We start from the raw sequence: 22,464 nt of genomic DNA, 5'->3' as shown, positions 1-22,464 counted from the left end.
CTGCCTGGTGGACATACTCTCCCATATAAAAAAAGGCTCATTTTCATAAAAGAGGCAAGAAGGTAAATAGAATCGATTTGTGTTGTCTGCTGGCCAATGGGGGAGGGAGCGTGACTCGTTCAGCTCCACATTTAACATGATGGGATTCTATGCAGCTGTTCCTGAGCCGGAATGCATCGGGTAGCCAGCAGTTTCTTCTCTACCAGTGCTTGCGCATCTGCGATCAGCTGCCGCCAGATCCTTGGCGCTTTCCTCTGCCAGATGCATACTGGGGGTGGGGGGGTGCTATGGGAAAGATTTGATTTTTTTCCCCTCCTATTTTCTTTACTAAACATCTCCTAGTGAGCTACTGAAGGTTGGCTCCCGTGGCAGCAACCCTGCGCCTCATCCCTACAGCGTGCTGCCTAGTACTGGACTGACCCTCCAGCAGTCGGTGAGCCATGGCTTGCAGCACGTAGTGCAGCAGCGTGGCAGGCCCTGCGGGAGCATACTGAGGTGCTCCACACCGCCTGGGGACTCAGAGAGGCGCAGCTGACAGCAGGGCCGTGCCTGTACCATGTCAGCCGTCGCCTACATGGACTTCGTGGCTGCCCAGTGCCTGGTGTCCATCTCCAACCACTCTGCTGTGCCCGAGGTGGCACGGTAGAAGGTACCAGGCAAGGGGCAGGTGAGCAAGGAGCTGGGTGATGCCTGGAAGGACTATTGCACCTTGATGATTATTGCCAAGAGCCTCCTGAAGCTGAACAAGTACTGTCCCCTGCCCGTCCCCTCTGCCTGCGGTGGCAACGTGGAGAGCCCGGATGAGGACATGGGCTCTGACAGCGACTCAACCACAGAGCTGGGGTTAAGCCTGAAATGCAACCTGGCACTGGGTAAGCCCCTGCACCTGTGTGACGCCACGCCCCCCAAGATGAAGCAGGGGGCTGAGAAGCGGCACAAGTGCCCCTACAGTGGCTAGGTCTACGGGAAGTCCTCCCACTTAAAAGCCCACTACCGTGTGCACACAGGCAAGCCACGGGCGCGGGGGGGTGGGCGGGCTGGGGGGCGGGGCTCAAGGGAACTGTTTGTCCTTGAGTGAACCCTGTGGGGACCGCTTAATGCAACATCACCTATTTTCCCCACGCATACGCATTTTGGGAGGGGGCCGCATGTGAGCCGGCAGCACCACAAATCTGTCCGAGAGCCTTCGGAAACGCATAAAATAGTGCGGCTTGGTTGGGTGCGGTGTCTATCAGGGCAGCGGTCAGTGAGCAGGCCGCCAACTCCCGCGAGGGGGTGAAAGCAGCACCGGCTGCCGTGGGCAGGGCTGTGGCAGCGGGGCATGGCTCGGCCTCCCACACCCCCCGCTGGATTCCTGAATCCTCAGTGAGAGCCCAGCCCACTCTGCTCCTCCGTTAGCCCTCCCAAGAGTTACAGTTCTTCAAGAACTGCTCCAGCATGGGTTCTTTTCCATGGGATGCATTCCTTCAGGAACGGACAGTTCCAGCGTGGGCTCCTCTCTATGGACTGCAAATGAATCTTTGCTTTAGCACCTGGACTTGTGTGGTGGTCATGTCTACCTGGACAGCTGAATTTCAACACAACCACTCTCCCACTCCCCCTCGTCAAAGGGAAAGGGGGAGAAAATACAATGCAAAGGGCCCAAGAGTTGAGAGAAGGACAGGGAGATCACTCAACAATTGTCATCAAGGGCAAAACAGACTCAGCATACGGAGGTTAATATAATTTATTGCCTATCACAAGCAGGCTAGAGCAGTGAGAAACCAAAAGCAAACTAAAATCACCTTTCCCCCATCCACCCTCTTCTATGTCCTCCCCCCCAAGCAGCACAGGGGAATGGGGGCTGTGATCAGTCCATAATGCTTTGTCTCTGCTCCTCCTTCAGGGTCACTCTCTTCCCATGCTCCAACGTGGGATCCCTCCCACGGGATGCAGTTCTTCCCAAACTGATCCTGTGTGGTCTTTCCCCAGGCAGCAGTTCTTGGAGAACTGCTCCAAATATGGGTCCGTACCACAGCATCCATCCATCATGAGTAAACTGCTCCAGCATGGGTCCCCCATAGGTGGCGGCTCCTGCCAAATCACCTGCTCCTGCATGGGTTCCTCTCCACAGACTACAGGTCCTGCCCGGAGTCTGCTCCGGCAGGGGCTATCCACAGACTGCAGCCTCCTTCAGGCCAGATCTACCTGTTCCACCGTGGGCTCCTCCACAGGATACAGTGTGGAAATCTGCTCTGCCATGGTACACCATGGGCTGCAGGGGGACAACCTGCTCCACCATGATCCTCTCCACAGGCCGCAGGGGAACTTTGTCTCTGGTGCCTGGAGCACCTCCTCCCCCTCCTTCTTCACTGACCTTGGTGTCTGCAAAAAGTTTCTCACTCCTCACTCTCCCAGCTGCTGTTGCACAGCAATTTTTTTTCCCTTTCTTAAATCTGCTCTCACAGAGGCACAACCAACATGGCTTATTGGCTTGGCTCTGGCCAGTCGAGGGTCTCTTTATGAGTCAGCTGAAACTGACTCTTAATTAACATGGGGCAGCGTGGTGGTTTTACCTTGCTGGGCAGCTGAACTCCAACACAACTGCTCTCTCACTCCCCCTCCTTAGAAGAAGAGGGGAAGAAAAAAGTATGCTGGAAAGGAGGAAAAAAAACTTATGGGTTGAGATAAGGATAATTTAATTAAAAGGAAGGCGGGGAGGGGACAAGCAAAGGCCGCGTGGAACTGCAGTGAGAGAGAAAAGAAAATACTCTCTACTTCCCATCAGTGAGTGATTTTTGGCCACGTCCTGGGAAGCAGGGCATCAATAGGCATAGCTGTTGTTTGGGAAGATGGGTGTTTTCACAACGGGAGCCCCCCTCCTCCTTCCCCTTTTCCACCTTTTATTGCTGAGTGTGACCTCATATGGTATTGAATATCCCTTTGGTCGGTTTAGGTCACCTGCCCTGATGATGTCCCCTCCCCACCTCTTGCCCACCCCCAGCCTGCTGGCTCTTGGGGGCTTGGAGGGAGTCCTGATGCTGTGCCAGTATTGCTCAGCAATAGACAAAAACACTGGTGTGATACCAGGGCTGTTATAGCTAGAAGTGCAGATCACAGCACTGTATGGGCTGCTGCAGGGAAAGTTAACTCCATCCCAGCCAGACCCAGTACAACCTCCACCCCTTATTCCATAACATCTTTGTCACACTCAGGTTCCACATACCTTAGTATATAGGTATTCTCATCACCACTGTTCCCTGTCCTTTAACAGATTTATCAATAGCTACTACTTTTCATTCTATAAGCCTCTTCCCAAAATGTTCATAAGAACCATTGATGATTTAGGCTTCATCTGCCAAAATGGTCACTTAGGACAGGTGGAGTTGGATTTCTGGATGCCAGCACCAGCTTAGCTCGAGTCGTTGCTGCACTTGCCCAGCTCCTTGCGAAGCTGACCTGTCATTGGTTCTGCAGTGTCTTCCTACAACAAATAACTTAGATTACAGATTAGTTTTCTCCCAAGGTTAAATCTCCTTGAGGCATGCACCTTATATCCCCATCCTTTTGCATGACCCACCAGGTGTACCTTGGTCCTTGGGTGAAGAGAATCACCTGAGTGGTTTGCCTTTTCCCAAGGCAGGAGCAACCCACACTGCCTTCCCCATCCACTTCCCTACATGCACTACAGGGATGTTAGCTCCTCCCACAGTGTGTAGGGGTTTTGTTTCAGCAGGACCAGGATGGATGTCAGACCCTCTGGTGTTAACTAGCCAAGTGGCTTCTGCTAGATTTGTCCCAGTGTTTCCATGTCCCAGCACGCAATGCTCGCAACATGGTCTTTAACAGTCCATTGTACCTCTCAACCTTCCCAGAGGCTTGTGGGTGATAGGGGATGTGATACACCCAATGCCATGCCTCTTGGCCCAGGAGGTGACAAGATTGTTTCAGAAGTGACTCCCATTGTCAGACTCAATTCTCCTTAGTGCACCATGATGCCATAGCACTCGCCTTTCCAGGCCCAAGATGGTGTTTTTGGTGGTGACATGGTTTACTGGGTATGTTTCCAGCCACCCAGTAGTTGCTTCTACCATGGTGAGTATGTACCGTTTGCCTTGGCGGGTTTGTGGGAGTGGTCCGATATAGTCAATTTGCCAGGCCTCACCATATTGAAATCCTAGATGACGCCCCCTATTCCAGGGATATTATACCCTCGTGGTTTGCTTGATTGGAGCACAGGTCTCACACTCATGGGTGACCTGTGTGATGGCCTCAATGGTCAGGTCCACCCCTCGATCACGAGCCCATCTGTATGTGGCATCCCTCCCCAGATGTCCTGCTGTTTCATGGGCCCACCGAGCTACAGACTGATCACCCTTACGTCCCCAGTCCAGGTCCACCTGAGCCACTTCAATTTTCGAAGCTTGGTCCACCTCTTTGTTATTCTGATGTTCTTTGGTGGCATGACTCTTGGGCATGTGAGCATCTACATGATGCACCTTTACGGCCAGGTTTTCTACCCGGGCAGCGATATCTTGCCACAGTGTAGCAGCCCAGATAGGTTTACCTCTGCGCTGCCAGTTGCTCTGTTTCCATTGCTGCAGCCACCCCCACAGAGCATTTGCCACCATCCATGAGTCAGCGTAGAGATACAGTACTGGCCATTTTTTCTCTTTTGGCAATTTCTAAGGCCAGTTGGATGTCTTTCACTTCTGCATACTGACTCGACTCGCCTTCCCCTTCCATGGCCTCCACAACTTGTCGTGCGGGACTCCACACAGCAGCTTTCCATTTCCGATGGCTCCCTACCACACGGCAGGATCCATCAGTGAACAACACATACTGCTTTCTGTCTTCTGGGAACTCATTACATGGTGGTGCCTCTTTGGCACAAGTTACCTCTTTGGTCAATACTCCACTTACTCTACGTAGCATCAGTTGCATGGTGTTTAGTGGGGATTTTCCCTTTGAACATCCAATGTAACACTGGTAGCCGTGGTGCCAAGAGGAGCTGTGCTTCTGTACCCACAACTTCTGAAGCAGCTCAAAACCCCCTCATATGCTGTTAGTATCTCCTTTTCAGTTGGGGTGTATTTGGCTTCTGATCCTAGATAGCCCTGGCTCCAGAACCCCAGAGGTCGACCTCGAGTTTCTCCTGGGGTCTTCTGCCAGAGGCTCCAGGTGAGGCCATGCTCCCCAGCTGCAGTGTAAAGTATGCTTTGCACAGCTGGTCCATTACAGACAAGGCCAAGGGCTACTGCATGAGCTATTTCTTGTTTGGTTTGTTCAAAGGTCTGTTGTTACTTGGGGCCCCACTCAAAATAGTTTCTCTTTCGAGTCACTCTATATAGAGGACTCCCAAGCTAACTATAGCCTGGAACATGCATTCTCCAGAATCTCACAAGGCCTAGGAAAGCTTGTGTTTGTTTTTTTCTCGTTGGCAGAGACATAGCTGTTATTGTGTTGATCACATCCATTGTGGCAACGCCCATCCTGCCACTTTACCCCCAAGACCCGGATTTCCTGTGCAGGTCTCTTGACCTTACTCTGTTTAATGGCAAAACCAGCTTTCAGGAGAATTTTGATTTCCCTTCCTCAAAAATTTCTTCTGCTGTGTCACCCCACACAATGACGTCATCGATGTACTGAAGGTGTTCAGAGGCTTCCCCCTGTTCCAGGGCAGACTAGATCAGTACATGGCAAATGGTAGGACTTTGTTCCCACTCCTGGGGCAGTCGATTCCAGGTGTATTGGATGCCGCTCCAAGTGAAAGGGAACAGTGGCCTGCCGCCAAAGGGATGGAGAAAAATGCATTAGCGATATCAGTTGTGGCATACCGCTTGGCTGCCTTTGACTGTAGTTCGTACTGAAATTCTAGCACGTCTGGCACTGCAGCACTCAGTAGTGGCGTGACTTCATTCAGGCCAGGATACTCCACCGTTAGCCTCACCTCCCCATTAGACTTTTGCACTAGCCATATGGGACTATTAAAGGGTGAATGAGTCTTGCTGATCACTCCTTGGCCCTCCAGCCGATGAACCAACTCATGGATGGGAATCAGGGAGGCTCGGTTGTTATGATATTGCTGCCGGTGCACCGCTGTGGGAGCGATTGGCACCTGCTGTTCTTCAACCCTCAGCAATCCTACAACAGAAGAGTCTTCTGAGAGACCAAGTAGGGTAGAGAGCTGCTTAATCTTCTCTGTACTCAAGCACACCAGTACCCTTTTGGGCCCTTGACGTACCCTCTTCTGAGGTAGTCTATGCCAAAGCATGCACAGAGCCTCCAGGCCAGCCTCTGGGTTGTTTGGGAGGACAGACACCATAATGAGAGCCCCCCTTCCCCAGTTTTTATTTCTGAGCATGAAGTCATATGGTATGGAGTATCCCTTTTTATCCCCCTTATCCCTAGGGTAAGCTGCCCTAGAGATGTCCCCTCTCCACTACTTTCCCACCCTCAGTCTGCTGGCTCTTGGGGCAGGTGGGGCCAGAGGGTTGGAGGGAGTCTTGATGCTGTGCCAGCATTGCAGAATCACAGAATGACAGAATTGTCTAGGTTGGAAGAGACCTCCAAGATCACCTAGTCCAACCTCTGACCTAACACTAACAAGTCCTCCACTGAACCATATAACTAAGGGCTACATCTAAACGTCTCTTAAAGACCTCCAGGGATGGTGACTCAACCACTTCCCTGGGCAGCCTATTCCAATGCCTAACAACCCTTTCAGTAAAGAAGTTCTTCCTAATATCCAACCTAAACCTCCCCTGGCGCAACTTTAGCCCATTCCCCCTCGTCCTGTCACCGGGCACATGGGAGAATAGACCAATCCCCACCTCTCTACAGCCTCCTTTAAGGTACCTATAGAGAACAATAAGGTCGCCCCTGAGCCTCCTCTTCTCCAGGCTGAACATTCCCAGCTCCCTCAGCTGCTCCTCGTAAGACTTGTTCTCCAGACCCCTCACCAGCTTTGTTGCCCTTCTCTGGACTCGCTCCAGCACCTCCATGTCCTTCTTGTAGTGAGGGGCCCAAAACTGAACACAGTACTCAAGGTGCGGCCTCACCAGAGCCCAGTACAGGGGGACAATCACTTCCCTGGTCCTGCTGGCCACACTGTTTCTGATACAAGCCAGGATGCTGTTGGCCTTCTTGGCCACCTGAGCACACTGCTGGCTCATATTCAACAGACTACCAACCAGTACTCCCAGGTCCATCTTTGCCAGGCAGCTTTCCAACCACTCATCTCCCAGCCTGTAGCGCTGCTTGGGGTTGTTGTGCCCCAAGTGCAGGACCCGGCACGGCCTTGTTGAACTTCATACAGTTGGCCTCAGCCCATCGGTCCAGCCTATCCAGATCCTCCTGCAGAGCCTTCCTACCCTCGAGCAGATCGACACACGCACCTAACTTGGTGTCATCTGCAAACTTACTGAGGGTGCACTCGATCCCCTCATCCAGATCATCGATAAAGATATTGAAGAGAACTGGCCCTAGTACTGAGCCCTGGGGGACTCCACTAGTGACCGGCCTCCAACTGGATTTAACTCCATTCACCACAACTCTTTGGGCCTGGCTATCCAGCCAGTTTTTAATCCAGTGAAGTGTATGCCAGTCCAAGCCATGAGCAGCCAGTTTCTTCAGGAGAATGTTGTGGGAAACGGTGTCAAAAGCCTTACTGAAGTCAAGGTAGACCACATCCACAGCCTTTCCCTCATCCACTAAGCGTGTCACTTTGTCATAGAAGGAGATCAGGTTCATCAAGCAGGACCTGCCTTTCATAAACCCATGCTGACTGGGCCTGATTGTCTGGTTCCCCTGTAAGCGCCGTGTGATGACACTCAAGATAAGCTGCTCCATGAGCTTCCCTGACACTGAGGTCAAACTAACAGGGCTATAGTTTCCTGGGTCTACCCTCTGGCCCTTCTTGTAGATGGGCGTCACATTTGCTAGCCGCCAGTCGACTGGGACCTCCCCTGATAGCCAGGACTGCTGATAAATAATGGAAAGTGGCTTGGTGAGCGCTTCAGTGAGTTCTCTCAGTACCCTCGGGTGGATCCCTACCGGACCCATCGACTTGCGTACATCCAAGTGCCGTAGCAGGTCGCCAACCATTTCCTCGTGCATTATGAGGGCCACATCCTACTCCCCATCCCCTTCCACCAGCTCAGGGTACTGGGTACCCAGAGAACAACTGGTTTTGTCGCTAAAGACTGAGGCAAAGAAGGCATTAAGCACCACAGCCTTTTCCTCATCTCTTGTCACTAAGTTTCCCCCCGCATCCAGCAAAGGATGAAGATTCTCCTTAGTCCTCCTTTTCATGTTGATGTATTTGTAAAAACGTTTTTTGTTATCTTTAACAGCAGTAGCCAGATTGAGCTCCAGATGAGCTTTGGCCTTTCTAATTTTGTCCCTGCACAGCCTTGCAACATCGTTATAGTCCTCCTGAGTGGCCTGCCCTCTTTTCCAAAGATTATAAACCCTCTTCTTTCTCCTAAGCTCAAGCCACAACTCTCTGTTCAGCCAGGCCGGTCTTCTTCCGCGCCGGCTTGTCTTTGGGCACGTGGGGACAGACTGCTCCTGAGCCATTGCTCAGCAATAGATAAAACACTGGTGTGATACCAATGCTGTTCCAGTTACAAGTGCACAGCACAACACTATATGGGCTGCTGCAGGGAAAGTTACCTCCATCCCAGCCAGATCCAGTACATTCCCCTGGTGGTGAAGGGGAATGGGGATTGTTGTCCATCTACAATGCTTTCACAGAATCACAGAATTGTAGGGGTTGGAAGGGACCTCAAGAGGTCATCGGGTCCAACCCCACTGCTAAAGCAGGTTCCCTAGAGCAGGTTGCCCAGGTAGGCGTCCAGGCGGGCCTTGAATATCTCCAGAGAAGAAGACTCCACAACCTCCCTGGGCAGCCTGTTCCAGTGCTCCGTCACCCTCACCGTGAAGAAGTTCTTTCACATGTTGGTGCGGGACTTCCTGTGATCCTTTTTGTGGCCATTGCCCCTTGTCCTGTCCCCACAAACCACTGAAAAGAGGTTGGCCAAATCCCTCTGTCTCCCACACTTAAGATATTTGCAAACATTAATAAGATCCCCTCTCAATCTTCTCTTCTCCAGGCTGAACAGACCCAGGTCTCTCAGCCTTTCTTCATAGGGAAGATGCTCCAGGCCCCATATCATCTTGGTGGCCCTCCGCTGGACTCTTTCCAGGGGATCCCTGTCTTTTTTGTACCGGGGAGCCCAGAACTGGACACAGTACTCCAGGTGAGGCCTGACCAGGGCAGAGTAGAGGGGGAGGATCACCTCCCTTGACCTGCTGGCCACGCTCCTTTTAAAGCACGCCAGGATCCCATTGGCCTTCTTGGCCACCAGGGCACACTGCTGGCTCATGGTCAACCTGTCATCCACCAGGACCCCCAGGTCCTTCTCCGCAGAGCTCCTCTCCAGCAGGTCATCCCCAGCCTGTACTGATACATGCGATTGTTCCTTCCCAAGTGCAGGACTCTACACGTGCTCTTGTTAAACCAGCTCTCCTGCTTGTCCAGGTCTCGCTGAATGGCAGCACAGCCTTCTGGCGTGTCGGCCACTCCTCCCAGCTTTGTATCATCGGCGTACTTGCTGAGGGTGGACACTATTCCCTCATCAAGGTCACTGATGAAATGCTGAACAATACCGGACCCAGCACCGACCCCTGGGGAGCTCCACCAGTCACAGGTCTCCAGCCGGACTCTGCGCCGCCGATCACCACCCTCTGAGCTCAGCCAGTCAGCCAGTTCTCAACCCACTTACTGTCCACTCATCTATCCCACACTTTCTCAGCTTTGCTAGCAGGATGTTGTGGGAGACAGTATCAAAAGCCTTGCTGAAGTCAAGGTAGATGACATCCACTGCTCTCCCCCCGTCCACCCAGCTGGTGATGCCATTATAGAAGGCAACGATGTTGGTCGAGCATGATTTCCCCTTGGTGAATCCATGCTGACTACTCCTCATAACCTTCTTCTCTTCCAATGGCTTGGAGATGGCATCCAGAACAAGCTGTTCCATCACCTTTCCAGGGACAGAGGTGAGACTGACTGGCCTGTAGTTTCCCGGATCCTCCTTCTTGCCCTTCTTGAAGACCAGAGTGACATTGGCTATCCTCCAGTCTTCAGGCACCTCTCCTGTTCTCCGAGACCTTTCAAAGATGATAGAGAGCGGTTTGGCGATCACCTCTGCTAACTCCCTCAGCACACGTGGATGCATCCCATCGGGGCCCATGGATTTGAGTGCGTTGATCCCACCCAGACGCTCCCAAACCACTCCCTCCTCAACCAGAGGGGAGGTCTTCCTTTCCCAGACTCTTTATTCCTCCAGTGTCCAGGAGTCCTGGGGGGGAGTCTTTGAAGCAAAGACCGAAGCAAAGAAGGCATTCAGTATCTCCACCTTCTCAGCATCCCCCATTACCAGGATACCCCCCTCGTTCAGCAGGGGATCCGCATTATCCCTAGTCTTCCTTTTACTGTTTACATACTTTAAAAAACCCTTCTTATTATCCTTTATCTCCTTTGCCAGCTTCATCTCTAGGTGGGCTTTAGCCTTCCTCGTCGCGTCCCTGCAGGCCCTGACAACACTCCTATACTCCTCCCAAGGGGACAGGCCCTTTTTCCACATTTCATAGACCTTCCTCTTCCTTCTGATCTTATCGATGAGCTCCTTGCTCATCCACACAGGTTTCCTGCCCCCCTTCCCCAATTTCCTATTCTTAGGGATGCACCGATCCTGAGCTTGGAAGAAGTGCTGTTTAAATGTTGCCCAGCTCTCACAAGCACCCTTGCCTTCTAGCAATCTAGCCCATGAGATACTCCCAAGTAGGTCCCGGAAGAGGTCGAAGTTGGCTCTCCAAAAGCCCAGGGTAGCAATCCTACTTTTTGCCTTACTTCTTCCACCAAGTTCCATCTTGAACTCCACCATCTCATGGTCACTGCATCCCAAGCTGCCCACAACCTTCACATCCCCAAGAAGCCCATCCCTGCTGGTCCAGAAGCACCCCCTGCCTCATCCGCTCCTCCACCACTTGCATCAAAAAAATTATCTTCACTGCATTGTAGGAACTGTTTGGACTGCGCGTCCCTGGCCAAGTTACTTTCCCAACTGATCTCTGGATAATGAAAGTCCCCCATGAGAACCAGTGCCTGGGATCACGGGGCTATTTCCAGCTGCTTGTAGAAGGCCTCATCGACCTCCTCCTCCTGATCTGGTGACCTGTAGTACACACCCACAACAGTGTCCCCCATACCAGCCCGCCCCTTAATTCTCACCCACAAGCTCTCCACTTGTTCTTCACCCAGGTGGAGGTGGGTGCATTCTAATTGCTCCCTCACATAAAGGGCAACTCCTCCCCCTCGCTTCCCCAGCCTGTCTTTCCTAAAAAGGACATATCCCTCCATGACAGTGTTCCAGTTATGTGAGCTGTCTCACCACGTCTCTGTGATCGCACTGAATTCGTGGCCCCTCGACTGTACAGAGATCTCGAGCTCATCCTGTTTATTTCCCATGCTTCGCGCATTGGTATACAGGCACTTTAGGGAAGCAGCAGTCTCAGTTACCCCTAGAGGGATGCAAGAAGAAGATTCCAGATGGGGAATTGGGATCATTACCTTTTCGAGGAATCCTCGGACAATCCTATGGGACATCTCAGAGGTTTTTCCCTACTATCTTCAACAGTGACAGCAGTGACAACATCCAGCATCCAGTGAAAACAAAGCATTCTCTTTGAGTGGGTGAAACTCTTGAGAAAGCTTCTCCACAGCTGAGACGCAGGCCTGTAGGCAAGAAAGTCTTTCTTTGTACTGCTGGAGTTGTCTAGTCAATTCATCCACCGTGGGTTCCTCGTGGTCTTTTCCGGTCATTACTGCCAATGAACTGGCATATGATGATGGTGCCACTCCTTACAGACTTCCAGCACGAATTGTGTGCACTTGACTTCATCTGGATCTGTGCATATCTGTTCGTTGTCTAGGTCCGTATAAATCACCTCCCATACGGCTAATTCCCGCAGGTACTTGATTCCCCTCTCCATAGTGGTCTACTTGCCTGGTTGACATACAAGTTCTTCCTTGAAGGGATACCTTTCCTTCACACCTGACAGGAGTCGCCTCCAGAGGGTGAAGATTTGTGCTCCGTTTCCAATTGTTTTGTCAATGCCGCCTTCCCTAGTGAGGGATCTCAGCTGCCTATCTTCCCTTCCCTCTAATTCCAGACTATCGGCTCCGCTGTCCCAGCACCGGAGCAGCCAGGTGACAAGGTGCTCACCTGGATGATGGCTGAAATCTTTTTGCTTCTTTTGCAGCTCACACTGCTATAGTGATCAGGTAGTTACTGATGTTCTTATGATAGCTTCCTCTTTGTCTTCCTGTTCCCCTGGTGGCCCAGCTACTTCTGAGGAGCCTGCCTCGTCTTCTTCCTCCCCAATCTGAGTAGGAGTTCCTCTGCTTTCTAAATGACCTGACTTTCTCAACCACTGTTTCATCTTATATAGGGGCAACCGATACTGGCACAGGTTGGTCCTCTGGCCCAGCGGGGCCCCATGGGTCCTTTCGCAGGGGTTGGAGTGGCTCGGGGTATGTCGCAGGGGTTATAGTGGCATTGACTGCAGCTTAGTAAGCATAGGCCAAGCCTCAGCACCTTGCAGTGACTTGTGTCTCCTTGTAATTACTAGGGTGATGGCACACCTTTTTCGAGCATTCTGCCAGTGTTTTAGGATTCTGCACTTGTTCAGGGGTGAATTTCCAAAGCACTGGAGGTGCCCACTATTCTAGGTGCCTGCCCATATCCTCCCACACTCCCTGCCACACATAACTGTGCTCCCTCAGGACAGATCTCTTGATCTAAGTAGTATAATTCCTAAGTACTTGTTTAACCTTAAACAAAACCTGAAGCGCTTTGAGGAGACATAACAATAAGAACGTGCTGGTCTGAACATCCCAAGGATATTCAAAGTTTTGAAGAGCTATCGTAACTAGCCTGGAGGAGAAGGGGAGAAGTGGGGAAAAGTATCCCCCTCTGTTCCCCCCATAGATTGGCTCCCTGAGGAGAAAAGGTAAATTCTGTAATTATTAATAGTTTCTGAGATATGGTTTCCAAAGTAGAGTTGACGGCAGTGCTGAGTACAAATACCAGGTTAGTCTCATGACCAGCAATTTTATCATATCATAAGCCAATGTTACACAGTACAGCAACATAATGTCCTTAAACCACCCCCCAGAAACAATAAGTAGCGCAACAGAGAACACAGAATAAGTAATGTGCAATATAACACAATTCAGAAAACAGGCACAGCAGACCTGAGATCAAAACTATTATATATATTTTATATATTTATATTATAAATATATTATAGATCATCTATTATATATATTTAAATATAATACTTGTAACAAATTATAAAGAAATTTGTTCTAACATGCTCTATCTAACATGTTCGATCTATCATTATCTCATCATTATATATATCCCTTCATGCCTCAAGTTGAGCACCAAAAAGGACTGTTGAGGTTTAACCTGGCAGACAGCTAAGCACCATATAGCTGTTCGCTCACTCCCCCCACAGTGGGAAGGGGGAGAGAATTGGGGCGGGGGTGGGGGCAAGGGGAAGTAAAACTCATGTCTCATAAAGACAGTTTAATAGGTCAGAACAGGGAGGAAAAAAAAGGGGGAAAAGAAACCAAGCAAACAAAAAGAATACACAAAACAAGTTATGCGTAACTCAATTGCTTACCACCAGCTGACTGATGCCCAGACAGTTTCTGAGCAACAGCAGCCCCCCGGCCAGCTTCCCCCAGTTTTGTTTTTGAGTATGATGACATATGGTATGGAATATACCTTTGGTCACTTTGGGTCAACTGTCCTGGTTGTGTCCCCCCCTAGCTCCTTGTGCACCCCCAATCTTCTTGCTAGCTTTTTTTTTTCCTCTGCCTTCCTGCAAACAACAGTCTTGTTTTCCTAAGTAGTTTTTCTCTTGCCTGATGACAAAAGATTTCTTTATTTCAGTTTTCATTACTTGTGTGCTTTTCTATCATCTCCGTCAAATTTATGATAGGAGGAGTCATCTCTGCTGCAGTTCTGTACCTCTGGATTTTTGGACAGGTGCTGCAGATAGAGGTGGAAGTCTCTGGAACTTCTTTATCGTTGCTTATCTAAATTAAATCATCTTTGTTAAAGCCACTGAACTGCAGCTCCTAACCTCAGTCATCCACATCTAAAACAGCATTTTTGTAGTGAGAAGGTAAATGATGAATCAGGATACTGGGAGATACCTGTACTATTAATGTACTACTAATGGTGACCTTATATTCTTTTTTTGAGAATCCCTTCCTGCACAAGATCACAGTGTGAAATATCTGGAATGTCTCAGGGTAGGACCAAAAAAATAAATAAATAATTGACCCCTCTAGTCAGAAGAAAATGGAAAGTTACCTGCCTCAGGACATACAAAGCAGCTTGGATGTAGAGTTTAAATTTGCAGAGAAAGAAAATAACTCTCAGTTTGATGGAGAGTACATGAGAAGGAATAGGGATAAAAGATCAACTAGAGAAGAGATCAAAAAGATCCACAATGGCCTTTATATCCATATGGGATATATGGCAAGCCAGGGTTGGAGAAGCAAGAGTTCTTTAGACTTCAGAGAAGCTCTAGGGAGAGCCAATGTCAGCTTGTGCTGACTACATCCCTGGTGGCAAACAGGACAAAGAATGGGAATTCTGCAGACACCTATTCCAATAACCTGTAAAACAATTTGTTTCATTTGTTACTTCTGTAAGCTGCCCTGGATATGTATTTTGAATAAAGTTATTTACGTCTTTTATTTCTTGTTCCGATTCTATTGCACATTTCTATTGTAACGGTTTTAAGATATTGATATATCACTGGCCATTCATCCATCACTTGATTGAAATCCGAACTAGGGTATATTTTAAAACATAAGCAGCATATGCAAGTATAAGTATGATTCAATAGCACCGTTTTAATGGTTTATTCTTCCCATTTCGAGCCTTGGCAGTACTAAGAGGAAAAACATAAGGAAAAAATGTCTGACTTAAGGCACAGAAGTCAGTAGCACCAGATGGAGGCAGCACTAGTATGCATTGCAGCCTCTATGCTCTTACACATCTGGCATAAATTGCATAACTCAGTTTTTTGTTCTGTAGACTTTTACACAAACACCTCTCCTCCCTAAGAAATAGTGTGCTGAATATAACCAACTTTTCCATCTTTGAGTACACAATTATCACATGTCAACAGATATTTCTGCTTTTAAAAAAGCTTTCAAATGCACACTCCACTGCTCTGCATCTATTCAGTCAGTCACTGGACCACCGTCTCTCTGGGCTTTTATAATTGGTTATAGCTTCATTTAGGCTTCTTTTAGATATGTTTCCAATGCGGTTGTGACAGTATCCTAAAGCTTGTATTGCCAAGGTGATGAAATATTTTTCTGTCACCATACTTCGGGATTTGGCTGTAAGTGGCTTGTGATGGGTTCCATTTGGAGTTCTCATGTTCTTCAGGCAGTGCAAATGTTTGTATCTTTCAGTCATCTCTGCTGCATTGCCACCCTGTGTGCATAGGCGGCTCTTCTATTTATAACAGGGCATACCTCCACCACGAGTCTCCCTGTGGCCTTTGTAGCTCAGTGCTGGTTTCCACAGGGAGGTTGTTTCACAGAATCTTTCGATTTGTATGTGACAGAATCACACAGAATCACAGAATCATCTAGGTTGGAAGAGACCTCCAAGATCACCTAGTCCAACCTCTGACCTAACACTAACAAGTCCTCCACTAAACCATATCACTAAGGGCTACATCTAAACGTCTCTTAAAGACCTCCAGGGATGGTGACTCAACCACTTCCCTGGGCAGCCCATTCCAATGCCTAACAACCCTTTCAGTAAAGTTCTTCCTAATATCCAACCTAAACCTCCCCTGGCGCAACTTTAGCCCATTCCCCCTTGTCCTGTCACCGGGCACGTGGGAGAATAGACCAACCCCCACCTCGCTACAGCCTCCTTTAAGGTACCTATAGAGAGCGATGAGGTCGCCCCTGAGCCTCCTCTTCTCCAGGCTGAACATTCCCAGCTCCCTCAGCTGCTCCTCGTAAGACTTGTTCTCCAGACCCCTCACCAGCTTCATTGCCCTTCTCTGGACTCGCTCGAGCACCTTGTTTCTCTCCATTCTCTGATGAATGATGGTCTTATCTAGGTACTGTGATTCTGCAAACTTATCCAAGGAGTCTTGAGCAAGTGCTACCTTTTCCCATACCTTTGTGGTTACGTTACACCTAAAATGTTTTCCCACGGTACGTGAAATAGTGATACAGGGTAAAGATGGTGGAAGTCACACCACTCCCATTGCATTTCAGAAGGAATTCCAGTAAGTGAGCTCAATTTCTTTCTTGCTTTCTGCAAGTACTGAGAAAAGGTAGCATAGTTTCTCAAGAGATATGTGGGGTGTTCAAAATACCTGCTTTTAGGCACCCAGTTTGAATATTACAACACCTAAAAAATAGACATTGAGCCCCAAGACTGTGATCTTTGTTATTCAGCCTAGGTACCTGGTCTTTCTCTAATAGATTTAGCCATTTCTGCAGGCTGAAGAGCTATCCTGAGGTAGATGATAAGAAATGTTGCTTCTGGGAAAGGGGCAGGATGTCTGAACTTCTTCCATGGCTCTGGAGCATAGGTACCTAACACAGGGACATATATATACTACATGCCTCCACACATGCAGGATTTATAGCACTTCTCCCACATTCCCTGGGGGATACAGAAAGCCTTTCTGCATCTCCCACTGATGCCTGCTTCAAGAACCTGTGACAGAAACCATGAAATAGATAGTAAAAGTGCAGTACAAGTGAAATGCTTGACTCAAATGTCATGTGCAGACAAAGCCAAAAGAGACCATTTAGCACAGTGCCATCACACAAGTGCTCTGTATGGCGGGTGCGCACCTTCCAGTACTATCCTGTGTTGTAGCTGTGATCATGGCCTTCACGTGTATGTGAACATACAGTTTTAATTTCTTCTATATAGGCAGTGCTTATTCAGAAAGGCTTCCAAACATTTAAAAACATACAGCAGGAAGCCAAGAAATCTGTAAAAAAAAGAACCCACACATCAGAATGGCTCGCAGTGATGTCTCCACCATTCTCTGGGTTAATGCATCAGGCTAAGTTGGCATTTTGCTACTTCTGCTTCCTTCTTTGATGAAGAGCCAGTCTTGCTGTGAGATGAGGAAAGAAAATGCACAGGAAGCAAGCTGTGCTGTGGTTGGCTCTGGGACAGAGTAGCCTGCTTGTCAAGGAATACCATATAATTAGAAGCCTAAACCATTAAAATTACATTTCTTAAGAGACTTTCACTAGGGCTTTCAGGGCCCATTCTGTGTCTAAATCTCAGCTTTAGTCCACCATCTTCCTCCTTGACATCATATCTTCTGGATGCCATCGGTCATTTCCCCCCAACCCTCTGCCCCCCATTCTCCTCCCTAAAGCTTTACAATACTTTCCATTCCTTGTTGTCATGCTGGCTTCTGGGTTATTCATTCCTTGAGTCTTTAGCCTGGTCTTTCATCTTTGCTGCTGTGTCTGAGGAGTTATTCAAAGGCACAATTACTTGTAAATGAGTCCTTTTTTTGCAATCTATAAATGTAAAGTGAGCTTGTGTGTTCCAACTCTTCCAAGTTGGAAAAATTCCTGGGATAAATTTTATATTTTATGGTTGATTATAAATAGCTGTCACATAGCTGTCATTTATATTCCCTTCAGGAGACTCTTAAGAAAGGGAATTAAGGTATCAAAATGTACTGGTACATGACGTCTGTGACTGAAATCTTCCATGCAAATTTAAAAGTTTTCATTTCCATTTAAAAGTTTTTATTTCATTACAGAATATTACGATATCTTGTATCATATAATTGAGTCAGCTTTGCAGATCAGGAAGAATTGGGTCTGTGACTGTATGCAAGTCCCATGCAACCTGCAGAGGTGAACTTCAGGCATTTGGGGTGCTAGAGAAATTATAGTGAGTGTTGTTCACTCCTCATATCCTTGTTTTTAAAATAAAGATGCAGTATGTTTTAGGTTAAGGTAATGGTTTTGTTCTTTACCATCATAGCAACATTCATATTGATAAAGCTGTGTATAATGAAATAATTTTCTTGCCCTCAAATCACCCATCTAAGATATTGAGGGGAGTCCTTTATTTTCTGAAGCAGCTTGGATTTCTGGGAGAAAGGGAAAGGAAAAGAGGGGGGCATGGGCCTTCTCTCTACAACTACAATTTTTCTGTACATATTTGTAGCCCTGGGGCTGTGCAACTCTCCCAATCCCCTCACTACTCAATTCTTCCCAGACTGGAATTACTTGTCTGAGTTGAAAAATGTTTTGTCTTCTTTTCAGATGGTTACAGGTGATCTTATTGAGCGTAATGGAAGTGTTAGAGGAATAATAGTGATGTGTGGGAGACAGAGGGATTTGGCCAACCTCTTTTCAGTGGTTTGTGGGGACAGGACAAGGGGTAATGGCCACAAAATGGAGCACAGGAAGTTCCGCACCAACATCTTTGTAGTGAGCACAACATAAAAAATGTACAGGAATAGGCAGAGCTCGTCTGTTGTTATGACAGTGTTCAGGGTTACTTTGGTGATTTCACAGTGAAAGCTAGCTAAACTCTACCACGCTGCTGTCTCACTCCCCCTCCTCAAAGGAACAGGGGGAGAAAATATGATGAGAAAAAAAGGCTCACAGATTGAGATATGGACAGTTTAATTAAAGGAAAAGAGAAAAACAAGCAAAGGCCACATGGAAGCAGAGAGAAAACAATTATTCTCTACTTCCCATCAGCAAGCGGTGTTCAGCCACATCTTGGGAAGCAGGGCCTGAATATACATGGCGGTTGTTTGGGAGGACAGATGTCTTCATAATGAGAGACCCCCTTCTCCTTCCCCTTCCCCAGCTTTTATTGCTGAGCATGATGTCATATGGTATGGAATATCCCCTTGGTTGGTCTAGGTAAGCTGCCCTGGAGATGTTCCCTCCCCACCTCTTGCCCACCCCCAGCCTGCTGGCTCTTGGGAGGGTTTGGAGGGAGTCTTGATGCTGTGCCAGTACTGCTCAGCAATAGACAAAACACCGATGTCATATCAATGCTGTTCTAGCTACAAGTGCAGAGCACAGCGCTATATGGGCTGCTGTGGGGAAAGTTAACTCCACCACAGCCAGAGCCAGTACAGTCATGTAAGGTTCTGCACTAGAGTGCAAGTTTCATGTGGTTGGAGGGGCTTTGTTTTTTGGCTTCTGCTAGAGGTGAGACTGTAAACCTGATGAAATAAGTTATCAACAGCTCTACAAACACTGGCACCATGGCAATAAAGGCAGCTTTTCCCCTCAGCAGCGTATTCCCTTGCTTTCCAGCTGTCTTGCTGCAGCAAAGTTTGTATATGCTGGTGTTATATCCTCCCCTAAATTTCTTGTCCTCCTTTCTTCCATGCAGGTGAACGACCATTCTCCTGCACATGGCCCAATTGCCTTAAAAAGTTCTCTCGTTCCGATGAGCTCACCCGGCACTACCGAACCCACACTGGTGAGAAACAGTTCCAATGCCCCCTCTGTGAGAAGCAGTTCATGCGGAGTGACCACCTGACAAAGCATGCCCGGCGCCACACTGAGTTTCACCCCAGCATGATCAAGCGTTCCAAGAAGTCCAGCTCCTGTTCTTTGTGAAAGCAGAGCTGGCCTGGGGAGGGGAGTGGGGGGAAGCAAGCTGCGCCAAGGACATGATGAACAGTGCAACAGCAGTCTGCTGCAGTGCCATTCATGGTCCCTACTCATGGTTTGAAAGCACATGTAGCTGAAGTTCAAAAAATGAATACTCTGTGTCCCCCTTCCCACACTTTGCAAGGAACAGTCTTAAGCAAGTCAATTGCAGAGAGAGTGAGGGAAGGGATGGCAATCAAACTAGACTTTCTTCTGTAATTTAAAGCACTGACGCTGCTGTATATACATCTGACTGGACATTTTGGCCCGTGACACCACATAGTGTGATTTCAAGGTTTTTGTGATTGCTGTGTCATGAACACATTTTGTTGAACAATGTAATGCTGCTTGTATTTAAAATTTATTGAGTAAAGCCACTTTCAAAGTTGCATAAATAATTCTCAAGTAAAAACTCCAAAGCACGTTTTAAAAGTGGGTTTACTTCTATCTCAGAATGATCCTTCATTTTAAAAGGTGGTTAAGAGAAACACTGCATTTGTTACTTAAGGCATATGACTGATATACAAAAATAAGGTGAATTTATACACAAGAAGACCCATTAAAGTAAATGTCTTTTTTTTTCTTTGTATTAACTATATTTTTGAATATAAGCTTTCAGTAAAAATGTGCATAATTCAAGCAGATACCTAGAGGGGAAAAAAAAAAAGGCTCAGTAATTTTCTGACATTATGTGTGTTCAGCTCTATTATTTTACTTACCCGGAAAAAATAGAAGTCAGCCTATGCAATGTGGCAGGGGTATGAGGGAAGAAACATATGTCTCTCAGTCCTATACTTTAATTATATGTCATACACATATATTTAGGACATATATATGTCCTAAATATCATAGAATTATAGAATCATAGATCATAGAATCATAGAATCATAGAATGGCTTGGGTTGGAAGGGACCTTAAAGATCATCTAGTTCCAACCCCCCCTGCCATGGGCATGGGCATGTTCCACTAGATCAAGTTTCTCAAAGCCCCATCCAACCTGGCCTTGAACACTTCCAGGGATGGGATAACCATAACTTCTCTGGGCAACCTGTTCCAGTGTCTCACCACCCTCTGAGTGAATATCCTTCTTGTGCTTTTTGCCCATGAGTTAGCAGGGCTGATTGACAGGGCTTTAAACTAGATGCTAATGGGGAAAGGGACAAAACCAGGCCCACCAGAGATAAGCTATGGGACTGCATGCCAATTTTTGAGAAACTGCACGCTGGGGGGCCTTCGGACTGCCCCACAAGGGGCTAAGTTGAATGAAAGACATCTCAAGTGTTTCCATACACACACATGCAGCATGAGAGATAAGCATTTCAGCTCCCTGAAATGCTTGCGTACTAATGCGCGTAGTACAGGAAACAAACAGGAAGAACTGGAGATCTGAGAGTGGTCACATGGCTATGATCTCATTACAGTCACAGAGACATGGTGGGATAGCTCACATGACCGGAATGCTGTCGTGGAAGGCTACGTGCTTTTTAGAAAAGACCGGCCAGGAAGGCAAGGTGGCGGAGCTGCTCTTTATGTGAGAGAGCAACTGGAATGCATGGAGCTCTGCCCGGGGGTGAATGAAGAGAGAGCTGAGAGCTTATGGGTAAGGATTAAAGGGCAGGCTACCATGGCTGACACTGTTGTGGGTGTTTGCTACAGGCCACCTGATCAGGAAGAGGAAGTTGATTAAGCCTTCTTCAGACAGCTGGAAGTAACATCTCAGTCACAAGCCCTGGTTCTCATGGGGGACTTTAACCATCCTGATATCTGCTGGGAAGACCACACAGCTAGGCACAAAGAGTCCAGGAGGTTCCTGTAGTGCACTGATGACAACTTTTTGACACAGGTCATGGAGGAGACAACAAGGAGAGGTGTGCTGATGGACCTTGTACTAACGAATGAGGAAGGACTAGTTGGAGATGTGAGGGTTGGGGGCAGCCTTGGCTGCAGTGACCATGATATGGTGGAGTTCAGGATCTTGCAAGGAGGAAGCAGGGCAAAAAGTAGGATTGTGACCCTGGACTTCAGGAGAGCAGACTTTGTCCTCTTCAGGGATCTACTTGGAAGAATTCCAGTTGAATTGCTGAAAGCCTTTTTTTCTTCAGTATTTACTGCTAAGATCAGCCCTCAGGAATCTCAGACCCTGGAGACAAGAGAGGAAGTCTGGAGAAAGGAGGACTTTAACTTGGTCAAAGAAGATCGGGTCAGAGCTCATCTAAGCAAACTTGACATCCACAAATCCATGGGCCCTGATGGAATGCACCCACAGATGCTGAGGGAGCTGGCCGATGTTATTGCTAGGCCACTCTCCATCATCTTTGAAAGGTTGTGGAGAACAGGAGAGGTGCCTGAGGACTAAAAGAAAGCCAGTGTCATGCCAGTCTTCAAAAAGAGCAAGAAGGAGGACCCAGGCAACTACAGGCCAGTCAGCCTCACGTCCATCCCTGGAAAGGTGATGGAACAGCTCATCCTGGATGGCATCTCCAAGCATGTGGAGGAAAAGAAGGTGATCAGAAATAGTCATCATGGATTCACCAAGGGGAAGTCATGTTTGACCAATCTGATATCCTTCTATGATGAGATGACTGGTTGGGTAGATGAGGGGAGAGCGGTGGATGTGGTCTACCTTGACTTCAGCAAGGCTTTTGACACTCTCTCCCACAATATCCTCTTGGACAAGCTCAGGAAATGCAGCCTAG

At 48.1% G+C, this 22,464-nt stretch overlaps 1 pseudogene; it reads left to right on the top strand.

Annotated features, from left to right (window-relative positions):
- The first annotated feature begins 297 nt into the window (after positions 1–297).
- Positions 298–20,270, top strand: LOC136789462 (Krueppel-like factor 9; annotated as a pseudogene).
- The last annotated feature ends 2,194 nt before the right edge of the window (positions 20,271–22,464 follow it).

This window comes from Anser cygnoides, unplaced genomic scaffold, assembly GCF_040182565.1.
Source record: "Anser cygnoides isolate HZ-2024a breed goose unplaced genomic scaffold, Taihu_goose_T2T_genome scaffold_46_1, whole genome shotgun sequence".
Taxonomy (NCBI): domain Eukaryota; kingdom Metazoa; phylum Chordata; class Aves; order Anseriformes; family Anatidae; genus Anser; species Anser cygnoides.
This window is presented reverse-complemented; position numbering and strand designations above follow the sequence as displayed.